The following is a 27,489-nucleotide window of genomic DNA, read 5'->3' as shown; positions in this document are numbered from 1 at the left end:
CAAAGACGGAGGGACCATCTCTTGTCCGGATCCGTACCGCCCTTTCTCGCTCAATGCGACGCCCCCCTCGCTCTCTTAAAGGAATTCGGGCCCGATTTCACCGGCCCCAGCACCCCCCTCCCTTCCACTCGAGTATCACGTGCCCACATACAACACCCGGGTTTAGTCGTTGGTCTGGCAGCAGTGCGACTGTAATGCCTCTCCGGGGAGCCATTGGGGGCACATGTCGTGAGTGAGCGGCTGCGTGTGTGTCGAATTCGGCCGTTGGTGGTTCGATGGCGGCAAACTGCGGCGCCACGGAGCAGAGGACTGCACGGAGACAACCGGGACTGTGATCGGTGCTTAAGGCCCGAACGATCAGACTGCGCGCCCGACGTAGTCAGCGTCGCAGCTTGCGAAAGGGGAGAAGACAGTGGCTGAAGCCGGCATGATTCTCGCTCCCGATGAGAATCGCGATTCGACCGGCGCTAACGGAGCGCCGAAAGACGGATGGTTGCCCCCCTTTTTCTCGTATTTCTTTTTGTCCGGGCGCCACCGTTCTTCCAGTGTTTCTGCGTGTGTTCGTACGTGCGTGCGATGTCGCCGCGGATTTATCGTTACGTGTTCGCTTTTCCCGTTTTTCGTGCTAAACGGTGAAAAATGAGGTCTCCGTAATGGTATATGCAGCTTGCTCACTGCGTAGGAAGTACTTGGTGCGACGACTAGACGTTGGACGCGAAGAGTTGGCGAACGCGCGACAGGACAAATACGTGAGAAGACACAAAAGACGAAGCGGAGGATTTCCCATTTGCGAAAGCAATGAAGAGTTGATTAACCTTGCCGCTGTGTCTGGAAGGATGCGTGTTTGACTGCTGAGCCGGTATCACTGGATATAACTGAGTAGAGAAACGCTCGCGAATCTTATACGTGGTATAGCTGAAGAGATGCTTCGTTTCAGCGACTGGCAGCGTTGAAGGATGCTACAGATCTACCGGATATAACAAGTCGTGCCGTTGTCTCTGAGTCAATCGCGCATGTGAATGCTGTGTGGGGACACTGAGATGGTGGCATCAGGAGGTGGCTTACTTGACAAGTCGGATACCACACATTCTTTAACGGGATGCTGGATACTCGAGTCGTAGTTCAGGTAAGACAGCATGCGTCACGTTGGTTCTGCGTAGGGAAAAACTATGCCGTGCGACTCGGAGTATTCGCCAAGTACGCTCTTGGGAAATGCGAGTGCCATGTGATATATATATATATATATATATTATTCTATAGCCAACATAGGTAACATATAGAGGGACAGCTAATAATAATAATAATAATAAGAGGGAAGCAACTAATAATTTGGCCGACTGTGTTATTCTTTATTTAGTATTGCGCATTTTGGTTTGATGCTTGCATGCCGTGTAATCACCATGCAGTGTGAATTAACACATTTTGGATGGGGTGGGGCATGATAATACAGCGGTGATTCGATCATGGCTATAACGGCAACAAGGTCTTGTGCCCCGAGCTACTGCCTAATGATATGTCCAGACGCACAAGGCGGTGTATCACAGCTTTGCGGCCATGTCTGACTTAGCAGTTAATCAAGAACAAGCGCCGAGAACACCAGACGCAAGCTAAGTCTTGAGAAATTGTATATTCTTAATCCAACACTATATCCATTAGCCTGTCTGAAAACTGACTGTCGTTTTCAAATGTGACCTATGGTCCACATGCCTTGCATGTTCTGTCTTGAGGGAGTACGCGGAAACACTTGAGGTGCGACGTCTCTTCTTATACGGCAGGTGTGATAGCATTCCATTCGAGAGTCGTGAATGTACTGAATGTTAAAAAATATCTGACGAAAAGCTGAGTATTGTATTTAGCTTTGATTACTGCTGGAGTCTGTCGACGTAAGGCCTCTTGGTTCCACTACCATCATGGTCATTGGCCCGTTCGAGCAGCGTGGAAGGACCAGACGGCGCTGGGGTGGCGTCTGCGCACTCTCAGTTGAGGCTAGTGTTGCCGACTGCAGCGCCTCTACAACGCCCCCCCCCCCCTCCCCCGCCAGTTCCCCCAACGCCAGTTGAGCCGTCGCAGTTGGCGACACTCTTTCGCAAACTGACGATATGCACTTGTCCGTTCTCGCGTTTCCTATAAATCATTCCTTAAAAGCTTAGCCCTCGTCTACAGGCCTTCATGTACGTCGCTACTTTCATTGCTCCATAAACCCGCGACGACATCGTATCAGCAAGACGGAACTTCGACCCGTGTCTGGCATCCCAGCAGCACCAACACTCGCCAGCTAACTGCACAGAACTCCGGGTGTAGCGCACGCTCGTAAGGAAACACAGAGGAGCAAAGAAAACAGGAAGAAGTAAAAAAAAAAAACGAAACGGGAAGAGTGGCGGCCCACTGATTTATTGTCGGCTAGAGGTCGCGAGTATGGAGTGCAGCAAGCCGTGAGCGGGAAGGCAGAATCCAGGATGGAGTAGAAAAATAATGTTACAAGCGGCAGCACGGGGGCAAAGTTCCCGCCGCAGGAAGAACTTGGGAAGGGGGAGGTTATACGGAGGTTTTGTGACGAGGACGTGGCGAGGGAAATGGGGAACGCGGGAGGGGAATTTTTTAGGGGGCAAGAAGTGTTGCTCGAGGAACCTGCGCTGCAGCGTAAGAAGGGAGTAAATTGAGGATGCAAAAAAAATTAAGAAGCGAAAGAGCGTCGCTGTAGAGATTGCGGTGTGGAGAGGCGGGCCGCAGTTTTGGGAGGGAGTCGGGGGAGGTGGGGAGAAACGATGCAGAAAAATGAAGAGACGCTGTTTGCCTCGGTGGCAAAACTGCTTGCTTCTTTCATGGCACGCCGCGGAGGCGGGAAGGAATGCGACCTGGCCTCAAGGATGGTTTCAAGAAAGAATGAAATAAAAAAGGGGGAAAACGGGGAAAGAAGGAAAGAAAGGGGCTACACGGGTGCTTGGCTGGCGCGAAACGAATTCGTCTTTCTTTGTATTTTCGGGTTGTTCAACTCGCCGACCCGACGGCAACAACGACAGAAGCTCGCGCGGGTGAGAGAGATCTTGTGTATAGGGGACGCGGAGGTGAATAAGGGTGAGAAGGGAAGAGGAATTGCTATTCCGAAGGCGTCAGCGTTTTTCCCCCCTCTTTGTTATCTCCTTTTTCTTCCCCTGACGCCGTCTGTCGAGGCGTATATATAAGGCGATGTTCTGGTCGCTCTCTTCAATTCATTCCCGCCATATTTTCTTTTTTCTCTTGTTTTGTCTAATCTGCTGCTTGCGGCGCTTTCACGACCGCCGCTGTTCTACGCTTTCTGCCAACTCCGCAATGTCCTAACTGGGCGGTACGCTAGTTGCTGAATCTGTTGAAACTGAACGTCATTCACGAGCTTACCGCATCTTCTAGTCGTTTGTAATATTCTTAGCACACGTTACGAATTTCACGCACCTAGCGGTCAGCTGTACGGGACGCTCAGAAGTACTGCGTAATCTTCACTACTGTTGCAGTCATTTACTTTTCTCTATATCTTGAGTGAAGGTCGTCGAAGGATTTGAACCGATTTCTTGAGCCGCGTAGTGGAAGCTGACAACCGCATTGATAACCTAGCCTTGCACTTTGCATTCCTAGACGCCCTTCAACTATAGAATGCGTCACCTCGACTTCTGGGTGTCGAAGGCAGCGCCACTTTTCGACAAAAGCATACAATTTGATTCACTAACGTTCAGGGTGCGGTTCCCTATCGAGTATAGTGAACCTTAGTTTTGCTTCTAAATACTTTCGATGTCGACTGGGATGTGATATTGTGAGGTGTTGTTCCTCAAGCAACTGCTTACAGCGGGAATGGTCGTGGAGCCTGCTGAAGTAGTTGTGTACTGACTAATAGTTCCAGAGATGGTCATGTGGACTGCATCCTTGAAGTCACGCGGAATCCGCATGCCAGTATTCAACTGCATAAAGAAACGTTTCAACAGAGTCGACTGCTTTGTCTCAATCTATCAAAAACTGCACTCCATTGGTCGAATTAAACTCCCTACTTAAAAGGGGCAACCACATATGGGCAGGTTACTTGATTGCGTTTACATCGATAAAGGCATTGACACAAAGACGTGGCTGTAGCTGGACTTGTGCTCGGCTTATGATGCCGGTATTCTTAGACTCAGGCGACGTCGTGGCTTAACAGAGCGTGTGTCCGGGAGGGCTGGGAATTCATTGCAGAGCTCGCAACAGCATGCTTAAAACAGGACGGAACAAATATGAGGTGCCCACTAACACAACTTTTATCTCATTTTCTCAGCACTGTTTAAAGAAACTAACTCTAGGGCTTCACATGTCAAAACCAATGGCTGATCATGAGACACACTGTAGTGGGGGCTCCGGATTAGGTTTGTCCACCTGGGCTTCTTTAACGTCCACCTAATGCATGGTACACGATGTTTTTTGGATTCTAGACCCATCGAAACGCGGCCGTTGAACCCACGACCTCGTTTTCGGCAATTCCATAGCCATTGAGCTACCGTGGCGCGTTACTGAGTGCTATTGCAAGTTTGAAAACTGATGGTTGAAAGTGACAGATCAGATTACCCTAAGAGAGTGTAATTCCTTTTCGTTAGACGGAGTGAGATTGTGATAGATGACAGAAAACCAAATTTGTCGAGGTGAGCATCATCTTGATCGGCAAACAACTGCCAATCGCTGAGGTAAATCTATGCGCAGCAGTTGTGCCAGAAATGAGCTGCAAAGTAAGCTTACGAGTATAGCCCAGTTGAGGCAATTTCTTGTAATTCAGGGTGAGGGGATTTAATTATAGTTTCGATGTTCATGTCGCGATGTATGCTTTACGCTGAGATGTTGCCTCGATGCTTCGGGGGTAAAATATATCACTGGTCACGGCTGCGAGTCGACGGATGAATTCCCTGGAAAAGAGTTACAAACTTTTCTGGCAGGGTTTCCCAGTCTCACTATCTCTCGGGCATGTGAAAAACTGCAGAAACGTAACGAAAACTAGCACTCGCTTCGGTGCTCGAGCGCGGAGAATAAAATGTCGATCCGCCGCTGAACTTTGTCACTCCTTCGTCTCGTCTATTCGTATCACAACCCAGCCCACTATTATTCCCTGGTTCAAGCTCCAAGGAATCGAATTCTCCGAGAAGAAGGCCATCCTACCCAGCAGTGAAAGGCGGCGGTCGCCCGCTGCGTGTTGAATAATGTAATCCTCATGAATATTCCGCCGGCGGTTGTCACGCCTTCCAGTGAAAAGGCTCATCATTATTTCGTTTTTTTTTTTTCGGTCGTCCCACTCGTTTTGGTGGTTCACGCCCGGCGTCGGAGGTTCTATATTATATCCGTACATACAACTTTACTACTGCCGTGGTGTGTGGCCCCAGGGCAGGAACTGCGCCGGCGAGCAAAGCTTCGAAAGTTTCTTCAATTTCGTTTTGTTGTACGCCTCTCCCCGTGGCTCGGCTTGGCTTCGCGCCACTACTCCTCTGCTAACGTGGTGTGGGCGAGTCGTGACGCTGAGTGGGAATAAGCGCGTACACGCTTGGCGTGCCAATAAAAGTTAGGGTTATTCTCTAAGGCGGGATTCTTATCTTCCAACTGACTCGATATCAAAATCTATAGAATCAACGCTCTTGCTTTTTTTCTTCTTTACTAGGGATGCAGCAATGCTGTACCCTTATCGCGTTCTCTTTTACAGCCGGCCACGAGGAATTGCGGGACACGACTTCAGCGACAAATGTGAATTTCTGCTCTTTGAGGGCGTGGCGCTAATAATTTAAACCATCACCGTGTAGTTCACCTAAACTAGTGCGGATTTTGAATTCTCGCCTGTGTACTCGTGGCTTCGAGGAAATTCACTTTCTTTTGTCTAGTTGTTGTTGCAAATCTTCCGTCCAGTAAAATCATTGGCCCGGCTCCAACAAATCAATTATAGTTACAAGCGAATGATCGTCTTCACTGGCGACTCATCGAAACCTGATGTCGAAGCAACTCCTGCTTGTGTAGCCCGACTATAGTGTGGAGAACCCGCTCTATGTCTATATTTGTCAGACCTTGAGGTGTCCTCGAGGAGGTTGAGGCATATAGGGGAGCTTAACTGTCCATTCTTTCGGGAGTTTCGCGTTCGCATGACTTGCGAACTTGACTTCGGGAGTTTCGCGAGATGACTCGCAGTGCAGGAAAGTGAGTATCGCAGGAGGCCTTCGTCGCGTGGAGCTGAAAAAAACAATGGTATAGTGGCTGCACAGAACCATCCAGTTCATCGTATGCCTAAACGAGGATAATGGGCAACGCCGGATAAGAGCCGAAACTTTTCTGAGACGCACACCCTTGGGCGCTATCCGTCATCGGGCACATTTGAAAGGGAGACGGGCTCGACGGACAAGGCCGTTCTGGACCTTGGCATACGTAGCGCATGGATCGCGCCGCAAGTGAGGCGGGACGATAACAAGGCCCTCTTCGATCGCAAATTGCTTTCGCTTGTCTGCGGCCGCCTGCGCAGCTGGCGAGCTCTCGGCTGAGTTAGTCGGGCGTGTCGAGCGACACTGGCGACGAAGAAGTGATACTGAAGGAACGATGGATGAAAGAACGAAAGAAAAGGGAGGCTGTCGACGTGAAGAAACAAGTGCTCACTCGGCTGTGCCCGTCAGTGGACACGTTCGTTTTATCCCGTTTCTCGCGATGCTGTGTTTTGCGCAAATCTGCCTCGTTTATTGATACTGACTCCAACGGGAGTACAAGATGCTTATAGTTTGCTATCGATATTCGAGTCTTACAACCGGAAGAGGAAATACGATCGAGAGAAAGAATTGCACGGAAGACTGAGACCGTAAAAAAAAAAAAATCTTAAGACAGCGCGACGTCGTCCTTGTCGCCCAGGGACACTCTAAGTTTTACGACTCGCGAAGAGCAAGCAGGCGATATATATATACTGCGAAACGGAAGTGGGTGGCGGGGGACGCACCCTCTCGGATTTCAGAGCGCGGCGCCCATATTCCCGTATTCGTGTCGGCTCCTTTCTTGCAGTGTCGCGGCTCGGCTTACTATATTTGTTTGTTTAATGTCCTATCATTTGATCTCCTATACTGCACCGGCGGTGCATTTGCCACTAGCAGTCTGTTTCTGTAGTTGCCGTTTATTTGCGGGCAGCCGATCGCGGGCTTCTCCGGCGCCTTCGAAGATTTCACAGCGTCAACTGCACCCTTCAAGAAAGTTCAGCCTGAAATCCAGTAGCTTTTCTGAACCAGGTTTATCGAATGCTAAACAAACAACACGAATGTTATAGAATCTTAACAAGGATTTTGTATTGGCAATGCGCTCTGCATCTCTCGCCGCCCCCTCCTGCCACTTCCGCTATTTAAGTTAAGTTGTTTTTTGCAGTAGGTCACTGGTATCAAGTGCTTGAAAATATTTTTACTATAGAAATACATGCGTTCCCTTTCTCTCTCCTTTCTTTTTTCGTTCTTTTTGTTTTCATTTCAAGAAATTTGGTATTGCCATCGTTGTGTTTTCGTAGTGAGGCCCCGTACGTCATCGATGGGGCCTAGTTCACATTCTGAGATCCTTGGTCACAAGGTCACATACCTTCTGAGATACAAGGTCACATTCTGAGATCCTTGAAGACGGCCTACGTTTTGCTGATCATCTGTAGTTGTCACCACGGGTCTCGCCGCTTCTTCGACAGCAACTATACCGAGCGGGTAGCTCTAATGCGTCGTAATGGTGTTTCCGGTAGGAACGGCGAGTACCGGCCTCGTTCACTTGACTTCCGATTCCGAGAATTTCTACATAACCATATGCCTAATCGAGGCCTTCTCATTACACTCATTATGGCGCCAAATATGACACGAGCCAAATGACATCATTTCTCAAATCATTCAGAACGCGATGTCTGGGGGCAGCATACAGCGGCCATTATTTGCATTTCTGCAAGTCCATTCCTCGCTTTCAACAACCCTCCTCTTCCAACTACCACTAAGTGGAGCTACGTAAGGAGTAGTAAAAAAATCTGTAGCCCCTCCCCTGTCGAGGAAATGCGGGTAGGCGAAGCTTGTCATGTGTTTCTTCTGTGTTCCTCGGAACGAATTGCACGTTGTGCTAGAAGCACAACCGGCCACACGCACGGCTGCTGACTCCGAAGTTCGGTTGAGAAACTCGCGTTGAAACCTGGCCGGCGCACAGGATAAATTGGCGGTAGCGTTGCCGATGCGTGCACCACCGTTGTCGGGTTCCTGGAGAGCAAGACGACGCTGAGGTTTGGCCTCAACATCGCGCTCCCGCAACTCTGGGTCGGCGGCTCTTCGCCGACGTTTCGTGTGGCTTTCGGGAGGCCTCACGCTAAATCGGCACGTCAACGACGAGCCCTTTTCCTAGCGCGTTCGCGGCGCCGTTGTTAAAACGCAGCCTGCTCCTCGGCGCAACGCACCATGCGTGGCCTTTCCATCCGGTCGCCGAAACTGATCTGAGACTAGAGGAGCCCGGCGGAGCGAGCACCAACCCCCTTTCCTCCCCTTTCCCTCACCGCGACACACCAAACGACCCTGATTGGTCACGTGCGTCACGTGATCCGGCGCCGGCGCAGCTTTACCCGCAGCTGCTCTTTCTTTCTCCCTTCGTTTCTTTTATTCCTTCCTTCTCCGTTTATTTCTTGTCCCTGGCTCATATCCGCATATGTAATGCGGGTATGCGCCACACGTGAGTTTTTGCGTGACAGCAATGCCACCAAAACTTGTTAGACAATACAAGCTTCCCTTGATAATGGAGACCGCACGTTCGCTCGACATTGGGCACGTAACACACATAGAAAGCTTCGCTCAGAACATTTTTGCGCATGTCGCATCTCTTTCGCGGAAAAAGTTCACCGCGAATACGCCTGAGTGCTCGATATACAGCGTGCGGCCACAACAACTGCAGATCCATACTTGCCGACAAAATAAAACTCCGCTTTAAAGCGAAGGCAAGAATGCGCACCACAGACAGGCAAGCAAATAACAATAAAGAAGAAGCTAGGGGGAAAAAAAGTGAAATTGACCATGCGGGGAGAGGAGCCTAGACGGAAAGTGGACGACGTTGTTATGCCTCCTGCCAAGCAAGGCGACAGAAGCTATATAGACGGCTGGACATACCGGTATGCTACTAAATTCTTTTCACCTTGTTTTCTTTTTCTTTCTTTGTCTTTTTTTTTGACAACCATAGAGTCCTTCTTGTACGGATGGCAGCTGCAAAGAGGGAACGACGACTGCGGGGATGAAAAGAAAACCCGGGGAGATGCGGTGGATGAGTGGGAGGACACAGAGGGGAGAGGGGATTTAGGGAGACGAAGGAGGAAAGGGGATCTCTTTAGGATAAGGAGGGATTCGAACTGCGCCGAACGGATGCTGTCGATCGATCCGGCAAAAATAAAACGAAAACAAGTAGACAAGAAATAACTGCAACAAGCAGCTTGATCGAAACTGAAAAACACGGATTCTGCGAAAGAACGATGCGACAGAAGGGAAATGACAAAATACCGGGAAACGGGAGATGTAAACGAAATGTTAGGGAGTAAAGGAAAGAAGAAAAAAAAGAGGGATGTAGGAAGGAGACAGACCACCGGTCCCTCTGGCTTTGTCATGTACATACACACTCGAAATACCGTACGCGAAGCCGAAAGTGCCGTCGAAACCGCACGGACTTTTCCCCGCTGCTTGCTGCGGAGGGAGACGCCATCAATACGGACGGTTATTGGAAACGCAGAGGCGGATGCCTCTGCATTGAGGCGCCGCGCCGATGAGACGTCCGTGGTGAGCGCTGTCAGCGGACACTGCCCTCGACGGGTGAACGGGTGTTGTCCTCGACGTGTGAGCGAGTGGCTGGGTCAAATGAGATAAGACGAAGTCGATCGGCGCGCTGTTTAATGTGGCGGGGACCCGAGCCTAAAAGCTTCGTAAATGATTTTGTGGATATGACCTTCACTGTAGAATATATTGGGCTGTTAGGCCTAACGTGAAGTGGCAGGAAGAGAGCGGTGTGGATCGGAGAGCTAACAGTGATACCCAATATTCTATTGGACATTAAGAGAAAAAAATGGAGTTGGGCAGGTCATGTAATGCGTAGGATGGATAACCGGTGGACCATTAGAATTACAGAATGGATACTAAGAGAAGGGAAGCGCAGTCGAGGACGGCAGCAAACTAGGTCGGGTGATTCAGTTAGGAAATTTGCAGGCGCAAGTTGGAATCCGCTAGCGCAAGACAGGGGTAATTGGAGATCGCAGGCCTTCGTCCTGCAGTGGACATAAAAATGGTGATGATGATGATGATGATGATAATAATATAGGACTGAGAGCATTATTATTATTATTATTATTATTTGTTTTGAAAACATTTATACACTAGACAGGAAAGGGAAAACGAGGAGCAGGCTGGCAACAGCCACCGGAAGGGGGTCAACGCCTTCCTACTCTTCATAAAGGAGCAAACAGAAACATAGAAATGGAAGATAGGAAGAAGGGGAGGGAAGAGGAAAGAAAGAGAAAGATGGCAGATCTCAAAGAATTAAGCTGAACACACACAGCACAGGTCACACACATCATGGACCCAAACCAGCTTAAACACGCGCAAGCACACGAAGGCAGAACGCGCTGGTAGCAGGTAGACTTTGCATGTAAAATGGGAAACGTTTGCGTGTGATGTACACGGCTAGCATTGCGCGCCTTTTTGCATTATGCATACCGCGTGTTTCACCTCAATACAACCGAACTTTAAAAATAGAGTGGTGCACGTTAGATGAATGACACCAACGAGATATTGTACGTAGTCGGCTTGAGTTATTCAGCCTAATCCCTGAATTGCAATTATACTAAGCTGATTGGTTACGTTTATTTATGTAAAATTTTAATATTCGTTTCAGGACATAAGATATATTTCAAATGTCCATGAGCATGCTCAGAAAGACCTAATAAAGTTGTTTTGATGACGTTATCATTTGCGTGGTTCTGTTTTCCGGCCTCTCAAGAAAGCCCGAAAAATAATTAAAAAATCACTCCATTACATGCTTGCGCGTCCGAATAGCTCTTGATGGTTTAAAAAAAGTGATAACGAAGAAATAGATTGAGTACCTCAAAACAACTACAAACAATATGGTGTTGGTCTCATTTGTTAAAGGTATGCCACTTTAAAGTTTTGTTTTAGTTATGCGAAACACCTGGTATATGACAAAAGGTCCAACGCCCAACGTCCATTGGAATGAATGCACATGCCAGCGCAATTCTTTTTTTTAGTCGAGAATCGGGGACCTAATTGACACAGCTTTTCATTCGTAAAACCTGTTTGTCGTTGAGCGTTGGCCTCCGCTGCCATCCTGATTTGCTTTCACAACTTGCCAGACTCTGTTCTCTTTGACAGCTATGACCTAGGAACTGCAGTATCTTGTTTGCGATTGAAATTAAGCGACTTAGGTTTCCTGAAAGAAAAAAGAAAAAGAAAGAAGTCTAAAGGGAGCTGCGAAGTCCCTAGAGGAATTTCCCCACAAAAAGCTATGCACCCAATAAGTTTAAGCAGGTCAATAGGGAAGTCAAAGATGGGCTCTACAACCGCCAAAGTAATTCCCAATAGCTTATTGCGGAAACGAAATTTATTAAGGGAGGCGTCATAAAGGGACGTGCCAGAGCACGAAACAGCGAAAATAAATCCTTTGAATTACTGGCATAGCCGCGCATGCAGTCATGGTAGGGGGTATAAGAGGTCGGAGGTATAAATTTACCTTTCACGGTCAACATGTTTTCTTTCGACGACATTTTCTGAACGCCGCAGCACCTCGCACTAAAGCCCAATATTTCATGCAATGCCGTGACTACGCCTGCATCTTAGCTTACGCCCCGCGTTTTGTTTTTATTTCAACGTCTCCCGAAGTGCCTGGGGCACTTTGTATTGTAAACAGGTTGACAATAAACGAACGTCTAGAAACGATGGGAACACGTCGAAAACCACCGTCTGCCAATGTCATCAATAATGTCTTCGGTGGACAAATTCTTGTGCCCGTAAAATGGGTTCCCAGCCTTGGGGGGAGGGGGGGGGGGTAAGAGGGGAGATAACTTATGATCGCGCAGTCCATCTTGGTAACTGTAAAAAGAAGGAAGAAAAACAGCGAGAGATGTTTTTTTTTTTTCAATTTGCCTTCGTAGTACTTTTTTTTTACATTTCTAGACCAAAAGGCGAGTGAACTGGCGCTTGAAAGAGAAGTAAAAATAATAATAATAATATGGGAGGCAACGCAGTGCACCTGAAGTAACGCAGTATGATCGACAAGTTGAAGAGAAAAACAAGAAGCGTAACAAACAAACAGGAATAGCGCGATATGGTTTAGATCAATATGGTGAACTGCATAGAGAAAACAGGTTTTGACACAAAACACCAGAAAATAAACGAGAATCTGTCTCGAGCGTACTGTCGTTGCTCGCAGAGCTCCAACAAACAATGCACTCCATAGCTGCAAACACGGAATATCTAAGAAAAAAAGAGTACTTGAACGAGAAACTGAGGTTCTCTTTGGCCACGCGTCGCCGCGTTGTCCGCCGCCGCCTCCTACACAGTTTTGTGGGAGCCAGGTAAGCGAAGTAAGAAGAGCGTGAACAAGGCGAGACGTGTGGACGAACACGACGAAAGAAATCTCACAAAAGTTGGGCGCGCTATAGAGACGGTCGACCAAACACGGCTCCATAATACACTCTCTCCATCATATCTCGGCGTAAAACTGTCGCGTTTCCTGGTGTGTTGTGTTTTGTGAACTGATCGCTAACAGCGCTCAATTTTTTTTTTTTCGTTCGCGCTTAAGTTTTAGTGGTCTGGGCAAGTAACAAAGTGTGAGGCTGTTAGAGTTTCAAAAAATGTTCATAACAACGCAAGTTCTAAAAGAAAAAAGCACTGAGAATGAAGACACAATAGAAGTAGAAGTATATTTATTTCTCTCTCCTTCTGGGTATCTTTTTTTTTGTAATGTACTTTATTCCTTAGAGCGTTCCCGAAAGGCATGAAGGATCTTAACTGCAGAAACTCTCAGACCAGGTTGCCCCAACAGCGTGCTTATTGTGGGAGCCGTCGGTGCAGTCTTGCTGAGTGAACTGTGTGAAAGGCTGTTTCGCGTTTATGTTTTATTATGTTTATGTGCACTTCCTCTTAGCTGCATTCTCCTATAGCGTCACTCGTGAGTGGTTGTTTGGTGCACTGTTAGTCGAACGTCACTTTGCTGCTTGGTGGGACGATCGTATCCAGAGCAGCTGGAATCGAAGCGATGTCAATGAGCCAGTAGAGCTGTAGAAACTTTTAGACAATGCCACTTCGTAATTTCTCAGCAGTTGTCAAATCTTGCCCAACTGTTGATTCTCTCGCAAGAGATTAGGAGTTGAAAGCGGTCAGGTGTAGCCTTTTGTAGCCTTGCCGTATTTCGATAGGTTTTCGGCGACAAGTTGAAGATTACGTAGTTCTTTTTTTTTTCTTTTTTTTAGCCGTTCTCGGTGTTATGGTGGTGTTTCATAGCTGAACCAAATTATTTGTGTTTGTTTTTGGACGTGTCCGCAGTAGTGACGGACTCCCCATTTCTTTAAGACCTCCTTGACGGTGAATTCACTGTGTAGACCGTTCGAAGAGAGCAGTTCTTCTCTGGCATGACTCCCAATTTATATGCATTTATAGGCTTTCTTCTTGCATTCCTACTATTGCCTATCAGTTCAGAATACTAGCATCCTAAATTCAAGCAACCGAATTCGCTTAACTATCCATTCGTAAGAACAGCTCGTCATTGTGCGGCTTGCTTCGCTGACTATATTTTTACTGTCGCGATTGGCCGCAGCAACCATTTCTTTACAAACAGCGGTGCTAGTGTGCAAACTAGCTGATTGTAGAGAGTTGACCTTAACCCTTTATTGACGAATGTTGCCTGCAGGCAACGTACCGATAGAAATAAAAAAAATATTTTCTTGCCGAGTTTTGGTTGGGACTACGATGTTACTGGCTAAATGTCTTCGGCCAATACTGAAAGACAGCCAGCAAGCTTCATTTGTAAGCTTAGAGCAGGAACACAGGGCGAGGAAAAAGTTTGGCACGTGACTCGCTTGCTTTTGAAAGCACGGTTAGAGTAGACATACCGATGCAAGATGCCCGGCTGCATTAGTGTCCCACACGTGACGGAAACGAAAAGAAAAAGAAGACGACGAAAAAAAGAATCACCATACTTTTCGTTCTCATCTTACGACTACTGTTTGCACAAATTCCAAACGAAGACATAGGTGGCTTGGGGTGAAGCCCACTTCAACTATTCTGCCTGGTGTTTTCCCACAAGTACTGAAAAAGTTTCCGCCAAATATATATATTTTTCTTTTTATTGATTATGCTTATTTAGATAGAAAATGACTTTTTTTTTCGGATATTCATGTATGCCGTCATTAAAGGGTTTCTGGTATACCTCGTACTATTATCTTTACAGTATCTGCGATTCCCCAAAGCACAGCATTTAAGATACTACTATCTCACGGTGTTCCATAGAGCATTCACGCCCTAAATATACCAGAATTCAGCCGCACAAGAAACGCTCCTCCTCTTAAAGTTTCTCAGAAGTTCTTGAAGCTAGACGGTTTCGCCACCCTTCAATGCGCTTCTGCAAACCCCGGGCAGTTTTCTCGGTGATGCTGGAATGGCCAGGTCTTTCCCCAAGTCACTTTTAATCAAAGGAATCTTGGAAAAGTGCTACTGCAGTGCTGTAACCGCCAAAACAGATAAACTTCTCAGTATATTGTATAAGCAAACTGGTGGCAGCGCCTATTCATATCGAACGCTTTATCAAGACAAAGCCGGCTTGCATATATAATGAAAACGACTTCGATGCGATGGCCTCGTGTGAGAACCTAATCTCGGGTGACAATGACTAAGGATATAATATTACGCCGGTGTGGAAACCATGAATGCGGAAAGTGGCAGGGATATTCTATCGCTCCTTTATATGCACACGTGGCCGGCTCTGGCCTCAGTAAATAAGTGGATTGAAGTTAATAAGGAAAGAACTCGAAAGGAAGAAAAAACGAAAATGCGTGAGAAATTAAGTGTTGCGCCACGAGACATCTCTTGCGGTGCGGCGAATTGCGCAATAATACACCAGCGCAAAAGATGAAAGAAGTTAAGCGAAGGCGGCGAAAAGAAGCGAAAGATATGATAGGATGGTAGTAATCAGGCGGATGTCTATACTATAAGTTACGTGTGAAGCAAACCAATCCTGATTGTCCGTATAAATCAATATTTCCGGCTCTCTGAAGCCTAGAATGTAATGGAAATGGTAGACTTAGCAGCATTTCCGTTATGTCTTATTCTGTTTCTATGGTAACCTTCTTGTTTATATTGGTCAGAAAAATTAATCGCACCTTTTGGCTGGCAAGCGTATATGGGCAACGTCGCTTTGCCTACGGCGAGGTCGTGCCCATTGGAATGTAATACAGTCCGATTTAACCGAATTTTTTTTTATTTAAGCAAAAGAAGTTCTCGGAAATCATGCTGACCATTTGGCAGTTTACGAAGCTTCCGATGTGCACGAATAGTAACGAGTTTCGTGGTGTCATCCGTTCACCAAAGAGAAAAGAAAATAGCAAAAGGTACACAAATTTTGAACGCGTGGCTATATCCGTCATTGCACTGCATAGTCATTCTTTCTTACGTATTTACGTATACCACTGGCTTTCGTGGCTAGTTGATATGAAGCTGTGGGAAAGTGATTCTGCCTGGTGATTTTTAAAGCGAAGCTTTATATGTCTAGGCGAAATCGCCTGTGTACAGAAAACTATAATCATCAGTATTGGCTCAAGCATCGTCTTCCTCTGCAGCTCGCTCGAGGGCGCCCCTCGTGTTGAGCTCGTGCTCGGCACGCGCTCGTGCCACTGCTCCCGCATTCGTCGTCATCGTCGTCGTCCACAGCTGGCTGCGTTGCCGCTCATCATTCCAGCGTAGAATTTCCCTTCTCATCTGTCGTCGTAATGGGGAGGCCGCGTTTACGGGGGGTATGAACCATTGCTCTAAGGGGTATGAGCCATTCATTGTCTTACGTAACGGACAGACTTTAATTTTGACGCAATTTAATTTCGAAGAATCCCAAGCGGCAATGACGGGCGAATGCTGCTAACCATGCCGCCGAGCAAACTCGAGACATCGAACGCAAGCGACAACGGCGGGCTGCGGGCATACCGTCAGTGACGTCGTTCTCACACGTCGCAGCCGAACGTGTGTGTAACCTCATAATGGAGAAATACTTTAATGAACCTTCGTGATTAACCTAGTGATAAATGCCGGAGCCGCACGTTTCAGCTTCCCTAGTTAACCATCTTCACGGAGTGGAAGGGCCGACAAATGTTTTTCTGATAACAGATATTATTTGATCGTCAGACGGCGCTGGAGATTTCGGCGTTTACCCTACTCTAGTGTCGTTAGCAATAGCGAGGCCCGTGTACTTTTGGCGAGGATAATCTCGCCAGAGCTCGTTTTACCCTGTGATTGCTTTCTTATTCCTAATGGCATTTCTTTCGTTTTCTGTGCAGAATACAAGGCGATGCTGGTAACTGCGCTTCGCGTACAAGCGGCCTGGAGGAGCGTGACAAGCGAAAGCGGTGAGTACCAAGACTTCTAAAAAAAACCCTGTGAGAACAATTAATAGAAATATTTTTTTTAATCAGAGGGGGTCGCACGGGAGCGTTTCAAGTCGATGTGCTGCTGTCTCCCATCTCATATGCTATCCATATAACCTTCGGTTCACGCTGCGACCCACCGCGTTAGCTTTGTAGCTATGTCGCTGTGCTGCTGAGCTCAAGGTCCTGGGTTCGAACCCGGCTGCGGCGGCTGCATTTTGGGGGCGAAATTCAAGTACGCTCGTGCGCTTTGGTGCGCGTTAACGAACCAGAGGCAGTCTCAATTGAACCGCATTCGCCCACTACAGCATGCATCGTAATAACATCGCGGTTTTGGCATGTAAAACCGCATATTGTAATTTGTATTTCATCTGCTCCGACTTCTGAAACAAATAATTAGGTGGCGATTAAGTGGTAAATTCGAGAGAAATGCCTTAGCATTTGGTCGCACCTCCTCGAGGTCCCGTGTCAATGATTAAAACTACTACGCTAATCGCATTACAAAGTGTTGTTCAGGAGCTCACTCGACACATGTCTTCGAGAAACGAAGTGCAACTGACAGTAAGTCGGAACACACCACCGGCAATTGAACTATGTATATACCTCGGCCAAAGGCGGGCATTACTGTAGGGGGGTTAGCATACACCAATATACAAATGCATGTACAGAATCGTGATAATACAAAATTAAATGCAGCCACTACAATAAAATGGCCAAAATTAATTTCATCAAGGATATAGAACAGTATAGTAAAGATTAATACACTAATATACAATGCAATCGTTTAAATAATATAAAAAGTTTCCACCACAAACAATGCAACCAGATGGACGTGTCCAAAAATTTTGGGCCATTTGCCCCTTTGGTTATCTATTTAATTTCACCGCAGTGCATCAGTGTAACTTAATGGGTAGTATGTTCGAAAAAAAAATAACATTTTTCAGAAGTTCACCTGGACTTCAACAACTTTCAGTTAGCAACGTAGAGATGGTACGCCCTTTTAAAGATATGCGTATTTACGGCACCTTGTCTTGACGTCATTGCTGCGTTACAGCAGTATTTCGGTCGTGATTAAAACCCTTCTATAACGCAGTAGGAAAGTTACGAATAAGTGCCTGAAAATACGCATGGTAATAGAAGCGTGTACCTTCTGTCGACGTTGCTAACTGAAAGTTGTTGAAATTAGCGCGGCCTTTTGAAACACTTTTTTTTTATTGCTGCCCATCGAGTTACGCTACAGGGCATTGCCGTGAACTTCAACAGATGGTCGTAGGGACAATGTTCAAAATTCCTGGGTATGCAATTCGCATGGACCTATCTGAAACGTAGCGTCAGTCCTCAATGAACTAATTAATTCGTAATTGCGCGACGCAATCAGCGAGTCTCCCTCTCAGCATGCTCGTGGAGAAAAGCGTGGGTGGGCATCGCAGATTAAGCGATTGCCTATACGCTGGCAGCATGACAATTTAATGAGCAAACGGATCTGTTATGTTTCCGGTCCATTTCCTTGCGTTTCTCTAGCAATCTTCTCTGTCCAACTCCCTCCACTCTCTACCCAGCGTAGGGTAGCAAATCGAATCTTCTCCTCTGGTTAACCGCCCTGCATTTCCCATTTCGTCTTTCTCTCTCTCTCTCTCTTCCTCAAATTATCCAAACAGGTGGTCCCGCAAAAACAGCCCCTCAACACAAGCGGCGGTACAACGGATTTCTGAAGCGTCGCATAAGTGCGTTTCTCGTCTTCCCTATCCCATAGCAAGGATAATCAGTCGATGTGGCTCTCGCGTTGAGGTCACGTGCAGCCATCAAGCGATGACATTCCGAGCCTGCGTTTGTCGAATATTCATACTTGATTCGATTCGAGAACATCGCTTTTCGACCCCATTATGTATATCCCCTCGCGGATTGCGGAGAGGGCACAAAATATATCGTCCTTCAAACTTTCACGCACTCGATAAAAGTTTTTTTTTGATTTTCTGTAAACCTGAAGGTGGGTTGAGGACTCGCACCTGTAAAACTCGCGCTTTCTGTTGTTTGCTGTTCCCCAAACGAGTTCTATGGCTAGATTTCGCTGCTGCAGAATTACCCTAAATTTTTTCCTCCGCGGTCTGCGTGGCATCAATCACGAGAAGCGCCTCGAAACAGCACTCTATGGCACCGGCAGCACAGTGTCCCCCTCTACAACGGTCGACGCGGCGTGTTCTCCCACTTTTAATAATCAACGCGCGCGCGCACACACCCGAGCGGGAGAGGTTCTCCAAACGACACAGCCTGCTTTTCACGACTCCCTTTTTTTACCTAACGCCGCACGAATTGGATCAGCTGCGCGTAATTTCCCCGCCGCCCACCTCCCAACCCTTCATTAAGCGAAATTCGTCGCTTTACACGCCGCACGCACGGCAGAAAAACAAAAAAAAGGAACGAAAGCATCTGCGGTGTGAATCAGTCAGGCGAAATCACCGTATAGGTGCGAACACGCAAAACACAACACCACTACGTATACACACACACAGACACGCATGCAAGCAAGCAAGCAAGCAAGCAAGCGGGCACGAACGCGCGAACGCCATGCAGGGAGTCAGGGACACATGCATACACGCAAATCCGTACGTTTCCAGAGACACACACGCGCAGACACAAACACGCACATAGGAGGCGCATGCGCACAGCCTCTCTCTCACCGGGGACCTTTCTCTAATGCGCGCGGTGCTGCGAGCGTATACTGCGAGCGGCGCCGATACTCGAACGACGTGCGTTTGCGACGGGCGTCTCCGATGCGGAAAAGGCGCCGCATCGCGCGTGCAAGCACCCCGCGGTGTGGTCGTTCGAAGAGCGGGATGGCGAGCGTGCCGCTGGCGTTGCCAGGCCAGGATCGGTGATTAATTTAGGCTTCGCCTTGCGCGCCGCAGCTCCCCAGGTTCTCTCGACGCATCGAGGAAGTGGAGGAGGAGGAGGAATAGCGCGGATGCAAGCTTCGCTCATTAAAAACGACCGCCCAACGAGCGCGCCCTCCTTCGAAACACCCGGCGCTGCGCCCCGCGAGTTTGTTTCGCCCGCAATGCACCGGTGCGCTGTGGAGAAGCAAATTGCTGGCTATCTGCTGGGCGTCTGACTTAGAAGCGTGCACCGTTCGGATACATTTCGGGAACGCTTTTTTTTTTGCGTTTGTGAGAGGCTGCCGTTATGCCGCACGTTATTATGTGCGATCTTTCTTACGCTCGCGAATAACAAAATTTCGTCATTGGTGCCAAGTACTGTTACCGAGTTACGAAGACCAGTTACGCAACCGCCAATACGCCGACCAATAGCGAGCGACCGGGTCCAGGAATTCACATCCTTATTGGTTGGCGCCAGCTCTACCTTGTGCAACGCTGCACCGTATTAGCTATACTGAATCTCACTGGTTGCTCGGGGTGTTGGGTACAGCCAATAAGGCTTGCGCCTTTGCTCCAATTCTGTCATCACCAGGCATATGAAAAGACGGCGAAAGAAAAGGCGAAAAACAAGAACTAGTTGTTGCGGGAGCGATCGCCGGTAAAAAAGAATTGTTAGGGTGTCATTGGGAGAGGTTTGTAAAGCATTGTAGTTTGTTACTGTTGGTTTAGCCAAACTGTTCAATGGTGCATCAGGATAGCAGAGCGTATTCGCGCACTCTTCGCCTCGTTTGTTCGCGTCTCATTGCTCTAGATATAGTAGCATACCTAAGTGTATGACACCAGTATCTCTTTCTAATGATAATTTGCGAGAAAACATTCCTACCATGTACTTTTGTGTCTTTTTTCACTGGGGTACATACGAACCGCGGTAGTTCACTAACTATAGCATTGAGCTGCTATAGGAGGTCATAGGCTTGAGTCCTGGCTCTCGTGTACCGTGCGTTGAACCCACATTGAGCAAACCCACTGGTCGAGATTAATTCGCAGCTGCCCTCTAGGGTGTCTCTCGTAGCTTGGTTTTTTATAACGTAGCCCGACTGGGACGAAGACACGAAACAAGGAACACATGACAAACACTGAAGCATGTCTTGTTGTGTAACCTAACCAATCATGAACCAACTTATCAGGAAGGTCGTTTGTGCTAGCTCTCGCTCTATTATCGTGGGTGGTACATCCCGAAGGCTAAACGAGGAGGTAGACAGGACAAGCGGTGTCCTTGTCCCGTCTAAGTCCTCGTTACTTACTTTCGCTCTGTTCGCTCGCGATATGAACCAACTCGATTGAATCGAGGTTTTTTGCTACAGCACGTGTAATCTATAAATCTGGAAGATATGTTGAACATTGCTTGTTGCAGTGTCAACTCGCTACGGAGCGTAACTCATTGCTTGAAGTACTCCAGCATCGAGGTGCCCCGCATGCTAATGTATTCACATGTTGTTTCCCTGAGGGCACCAGACATTCAGGAAGGTGTTGTTCCGGTTACTACTGAAATTATTAACTGATGCGGACTTAGATGGCGATTGACAACGTTTAGTACAATCATTTCAGAGGCGTTGTGCCGTGGGGGGGGGGGGGGGGGGGGGGGGTGCGCTGGGTGGTTCACAAGCGACAGGCTTGAGTTCTGCTTCCGCACTGCTGTGCGTGTCGCCATGTTCACCCGTCTCGCGATGCGCTTTGACTGAGGATGCCCACTCAACGACTGCACCTAAACGTTTTTGGTTTCTTCGCATTGTGCTGAGTGGCACTGGAGTGGAGCAACTGGCAATACCAGCAACATCCTCCTTCTTTTCCTTCTGCCGCATGTCTCTCAAAGCGTCAGTGTTGCTTTCGATCGTTAAACCTAACAAGCAAACGAACAAATAAATAATTCAATAAATACATAAATAAATAAAAATTTCACGTACGATTACGATACCTCCTACTGCGAAATTTCAGCGCAGTTGTTGAGGTGTTTTGAATTCGCGATATATTGAGGCAAAGAATTTTAATCTCACAGAGTCCTCTCGGTGGCGGCGCTGAGCCTCCTCTGGGGCAGCTCGTTTAGAAGTAGCGGCAGGCGAAGTAATTCCGGCTGTGTTTAGCCCACGGCAACGCTTTGTTTCCGTGTATGGCATCGGTGGACGCGCTCGCAGCACGCCCTAGTAATTACGTCAACGGCGACGAAGTGACGCGTACGCTACTGTGGCGCCATCTCGTAGCAGGTAGCCGCCGGGGAGCACTTCTCGTGCGCCACTCCGCTTTCCTCCTCCCCCCTTTGCCATACTCTCGTCCTCCGCTTTCTTCATCCGCCACCCTCCTCGCGCTCTCTTCGCTATCGCCGTCCTTCATCCTCCGCTTCGCTCCGCGTTCGCCCTCTTTTTTTCATCCTTCGGTGGGCTCGCTCGTTCTGCTGGTTACGCCGAGGCCGACGCTCTAAAATTTCAATCGGCAGTGATATTACAGTGTCCTGGTTTAATACAGTTACATGACGGCGAAAGCAGCGTAATGGGATCGCAGCTTCGCAAATAAAGTGCCGAGGGCTGATTGTTGTATCAATTCATTCTGTTTGAAAGGCATGTTCCCTACTTTACTGTTTAACACGGGGTGGGCGATGGTCCACATAAGAAGATACGTCAGTTAATTCAACGAATAACTTGACGTTTAGCTCACCGCAAAAGCTCCGACAGCTCATAATTCGCGAGAAAGATTAATTTCCTCCTGAATCTTACTGTTTCCTGTTTGCTAGCCTCTAGAGAAAGGAAAGTTTACTGATTGGAAATGTGGAGAGGGTGCCCTGAGAAGCTTGTCTCTGGACCGCTACTGCACAACTGGGGCAGAATTAGTGAGAAACAGGGAAAGGAAGAGGGAGAAATGAGCTGACGACGCAAAACTGCATTGAACGTTAGTGATCAGTTCAATGCTCGGTATACCGTATACACATTGTGTGAAGTTCGTACGAACGCCCATCTCGTGCTGTCTTCAGCTTGCGGCCGACTGGCCTAAAGGTATACATATTGCCTACGCGGGAGACACCAAAGTGCAGTGCTACAGCTCAAATTTGACCTTCGGCGTTTCTTTATAGTCCAGCACATGGCAATTTAGGCATTCCGATCCCATCGGCGTACGGCTGTCGGGGCCGGGAATCGAACTGAAGACCTTGTTTTCCGTTGCTCATGCTACCAGTGCTTATGCAGTCAATACTATAGTTACCTCTGTGGCTACCTAGACAACGTATTTATTTATTTATTTATTACAGCAAAGCTATTGCCGACGTTACACAAGCATCACCACCACAAGTTATTTACTACGTCACGCACGCACGCACGTGTGCGAAAGTGCAGCCCATATCCTGATTCTTCTAGGCCATCCACCAAGAGCAAGTGCCCCATTGAAGTAAATGAACGTTTAAAAGTGAACTGCGTCAGTAAATGCGTTAAGTACGACTTACGCACAAGCTGCGGACACGATAGCATCGGATTGTAATTCGAATATGCGAGAAAACATAATTCGGTTATGCGGAAACTCAGAAAAGCCCTTTTCAAGCTGCCGTTGGTTTAAGGTGAGCACAGACCAAAAAATCCCGACAAACTAGAGGCTAACAGCTTCGCTGTCAAAAAAAAGAAAAGAAAAGAAAAAGGAAAGAGCACACACGCCAACCCTGTATACGAGTGATATATAACCTGACTTAGTCGACGCGGTAACCTTAGTGGCCCGAAAGTTGGGCGACGCGGGATGCGTGCTGGTCGGGTTGTACCCGCTTATCATACAGATGAGGCCGTGGCCGAACAGCAGCCGCCTTACGCAAGCGCGCTCTCCGCGTCGCTATCGATTGACAGTCGAGTGAGTTCCGGCTGCACAACCGGGCCGCTTTCACTAATAGACGCCCGTCAAGTCCGGACCAGAGCGCCAGTGTTCGCGCGATATTTGGACGAGCGGACAGGCAATGCGAAGGCGGCCAATGTGAGTGCGAGACGGAAATAAAGAAATTAAAGAAAGAAAAGAAAAACTGCCTGCCGGGATTCGAGTGTCTTCCGTTGTACAGCGAGAGAGAGGAAGTTGCGAAATTCTTTTTCGCGGCGAATTCATTTCATTTCGAAACCGTTTGTTCGCGTGGATATGCCCGTAAGAGAGCTCGCGTAGCAGCGCTTGAAAAGAGTGCTAGAGGGATACACCAGAGTTTTCTGCAAACTGATACTAAAGTGAACTCTGACGCTGCCCTTGTTAAGCTACAATATAAATAATGATTAGTACGTAGACTTGTCTAGTCTCCATGGTTGTGACTTCAAACGATCTCGTGACGTTCTTCTGGCTTTTAATCTTTCTCTACTTCCAAGCACTCGTAGTATTCTAAACGCAGCAAAGCAAGAAAATTATTCTCAGCAGACGCGCGTAATGATTGCAAAGCCTTGCGTGTATAATGCGGTATTTTGTTGAAAACGATGAGTTTCGGAAAGTCACGACGCCATTTGACGCTCGTATAACTAAGGTTAAGCGCAACCATATGCCCTGCCCAATATTACTAGGGGTCGGCTATTCTGGATGTCGGCGAGCTTCGCCGTATTGTCGAGTTCGCCATCTTGTCGGCTCTTATTGGCCCTCCAAGCAGAGCTGTCAAGATGGTGAACTCGACAATCAGGCTAGGGCCTGTTTGATTGACTGAAAATGCCACCATTTCAGAATTCGAAAACATGGCGGAGTTCGCCGAGGTCCATAATGACCGGCTGGACCGCCACTGCTTCCAGCTTTCGTATAGGCACCAGCGTCATTTGGTTGTTTTTGCAGGAAGCTCTATATGTACCAGCCAAATGAAATATCAAACTATGACCAAAAACGGCGATAGGAGGTCCGGTAACGACGCTAAAGAGTAACACCAGTTTAAATGCACCGGCTTTTCTTTGTCTTCTTTTTTTCTTCTTTTAAGTCCCTCTGTTCATTCATCAGATATGAGGGTGTTCGCTATTGGTCAAGATAATGAATGCGAATGTTTTCCTTCCTGAATTTTATGCTCAAATTGTGTCTCTGTGGGTCGTCGCGGATTTTTGACAATAGTCTCGGGACCAATTCTGCACAGATGTATCCCGGCAATCACTAGGTTGGAGTCCCTGGTCACTCCTGAATATAGCGTGAACCTTGATTCTTGAAAAAAAAAATTGGGGGACGCTTAAGCTTTGCTTTAAGAGTGGAATGCGATAGCGTTATCGAGCCCCGTTCAGATCGCAATTTTCTTGCAGTGGGCTTCACTGCAACACATAACGTGGGGAAGCCAGTTTACGAAGACCATGCTTACACTGATTCCCTTACAGTCGACTTCACTTTTAAACAGAAGTGCATTGCTACGAAGGTATTTTTCCAGGGGCAATATAAGTGGTCTTATATTAAAATCTGAAGGCCCTAGCACCTTTCTTTATTGTTTTAATCATTGTTTGCTATTGCCCCGACGCGCGCGCGTGTCCAAAACACATTAGGCAGGTGAAGTCCCAATTTGACCTGCCGAGGATGTGAGCGCCATCTGGATATCATTTTCGCAAGTAAACTACCCGAGCATGCAGCTGTAGGTCTGGTAGAAATACTGGAAAATGGGTTTGGTGTTTGAGTTTCCTCGTAACAGAATTATGTTTTCTCATACATTCAAATTACAATCCGACGCCACCTTGTCTGTAGGTTGTGGTTAAGTCGTACTTCACTATTTTTCTGACGGATTTCACTGTGAGAAATTCAAGTTTTGTTCACCAAAACCTTGCCCCACGCGGAGGGCCTGCGCGGTGTCGGGGTGGTTGGGGATGATTTTCTTCGCCACTGACGCCGACATCGCACGCCGACGCCGGATATTCTGTGACTCGGGGCCCTTAACGCTATATCGCGTTAATATAATTAGTTGCCAGTCAATGCGGTTGAAATAAGTAACGTCATCAGAAGCTAGTGCGGTAACTTTACGGCGGCGTCGCTGCGGGACACCCGCTTCGTTCCTGCGCCTTTCCTGACCTTATCATCATCATCATCATCATCATCAAGAGCAGCAGCAGTTCATTGTTATGTCCACTGCAGGACTAAGGCCACTTCTAGCGATCGTCAATGACCCCTGTCTTGCGCTAGCTGATTCCAACTTGAGCCTGAAAATTTCCGAATTTCATCAGCCCAGCCAATTCCCTGCCGTCCTCGACTACGTTTCCCTTCCCTTGACAACCATTTTGTAGCTCTGATGAATCACCGGTTATCTGCCCTATGCATTACATGGCCTGCCCAGCTCCTTCTTTTTTTCTTTTTTTTTTCTCTCTTAATGTGAACCAGAATATTGGCTATCCAGGTTTGCTTTCTGATCCACGCCACTCACTTCCTGGCTCTTAACGTTCCTCTTAACATGTCTCGTTATATCGCTCTTTGCGCGGTCCTTGGCATCACCTGGTAGCCACCCCTCACTACGCCAAATTAACAAAATAATGTTGTTTCCTCCTCCTAACTTGTTTTCGAGCTTCTTTGTTAACCTCAAGGTTGCTGCCCTTTATACCTGCCCTGGCGTTATACCGAAGTATACCTCGCGGCAAAATTGATAACTTTGGCATCCCCTCTAAGTGGCGAGATCGCACAATTGAGCACCTCGCTTTCCGAATGTTCGTTTGTTCGTTACTCCTCGTCGCTGAGTAGGCGGTGCTCAATTTGCACTGCCGCCTCACCACGCGCGCGACCAGCGACGTAAGCACGATGCCGACGAATAACGAGTGCGCGAGCGAACGTTCGCAAAGCAAGATGCTTGCGTGATCTCGTCCAGCGGGAAGTGTAACTTGCCGATCCGAGTCGTAACTTTAGAATCGTTTATAAACGTGTCTGTATAATGACGAGTGAACGACATTTGAGAGGTGATGTCCCGAAAGTGAAGACGGACTGCCGCCACCTTGCCACGGGCACGAAGAAACGTTATAACCCAATGTATGGAAAATTATGCGCGTTCTTCTCGCTTCCTGCGAGTTTCTCTAAAAGGACAATTTTAAAGCTAAGCTTTCGTATCAATAACTACTAGAGTGAACTCTGGCTCTGTGGTCATTGAGCTATCATGGTAATGAGGGTCCTTACATTTAATTGCCTAATATTCGCCTTTGTGACTTGAGACGTTAATGTAACTTAATTTATTACGTTTATCCGCATTTATTTGGCCTAAATATCCAAGAACACCATTTGTGCCCCTGGGCCCGAGCGTGAACCTCTCGGGACAGGATTAAACCGGCTCGAGTCCAAACCATCTTTGGGAACGATGGTCCCTGGACCATGAACTTGCGCATCGATGGCGCAGAAATCAACGGAAGAATTACTGCAGCGTACCTCAAGTCGACAGGTTCCCGCGCGACCATTCATAGACTTGCTGCGCATCTTCACGTGTGCCCGCAATTAGTGCTCTCTCTCTCTCCTCTTTCTCTCTCTTTTCATCCCTATAACCCCCTTTCTCAATGCAGGGTAGTAAACCGGACATGGTCAACCTTCCTGCCTTTTCTCTTTTCTCTCTCTTGGAGCGATAATACACTGTTTTCTTAGCGCAGAAGGCCATAAGACTCTGCGTGTACATGCATATTCATTGCGATTTGTTACATTTATAACGCAGCATTTCGTAGAAAAAGCGGCCAATTAGCGAAGTCGCGAGACCGTTCGAAGCCAGAAATGCAAAGCAATGGCGAATCCATGTACTGCTTATTATTTTTTCGTGATGCAGGCTCAACGGACTGGCCTGCAGCTCCCTATACTTGCAGTATAGCTCCAGAATAACTTATAATAATTCCTGTGGTAAACTCTGTACTCATACCGAGATGGACCATATAATATGCGCATGCGCTGGCTAGTCAGCAGCAGTATGAGAAGTGGAGGGGGGAAGAGGGGAATGGGGGTTTCCTGCGGCAGCTTTCGATCGGCACCCGTCCACTTCAAGCTCGCGCCCTAAATGAACTGCAGTCGTCGCAAAGCGGGCAAGCA

Source organism: Dermacentor silvarum, chromosome 10 (assembly GCF_013339745.2).
Source record: "Dermacentor silvarum isolate Dsil-2018 chromosome 10, BIME_Dsil_1.4, whole genome shotgun sequence".
Lineage (NCBI taxonomy): Eukaryota > Metazoa > Arthropoda > Arachnida > Ixodida > Ixodidae > Dermacentor > Dermacentor silvarum.
Note: the sequence above shows the minus strand (reverse complement) of the source record.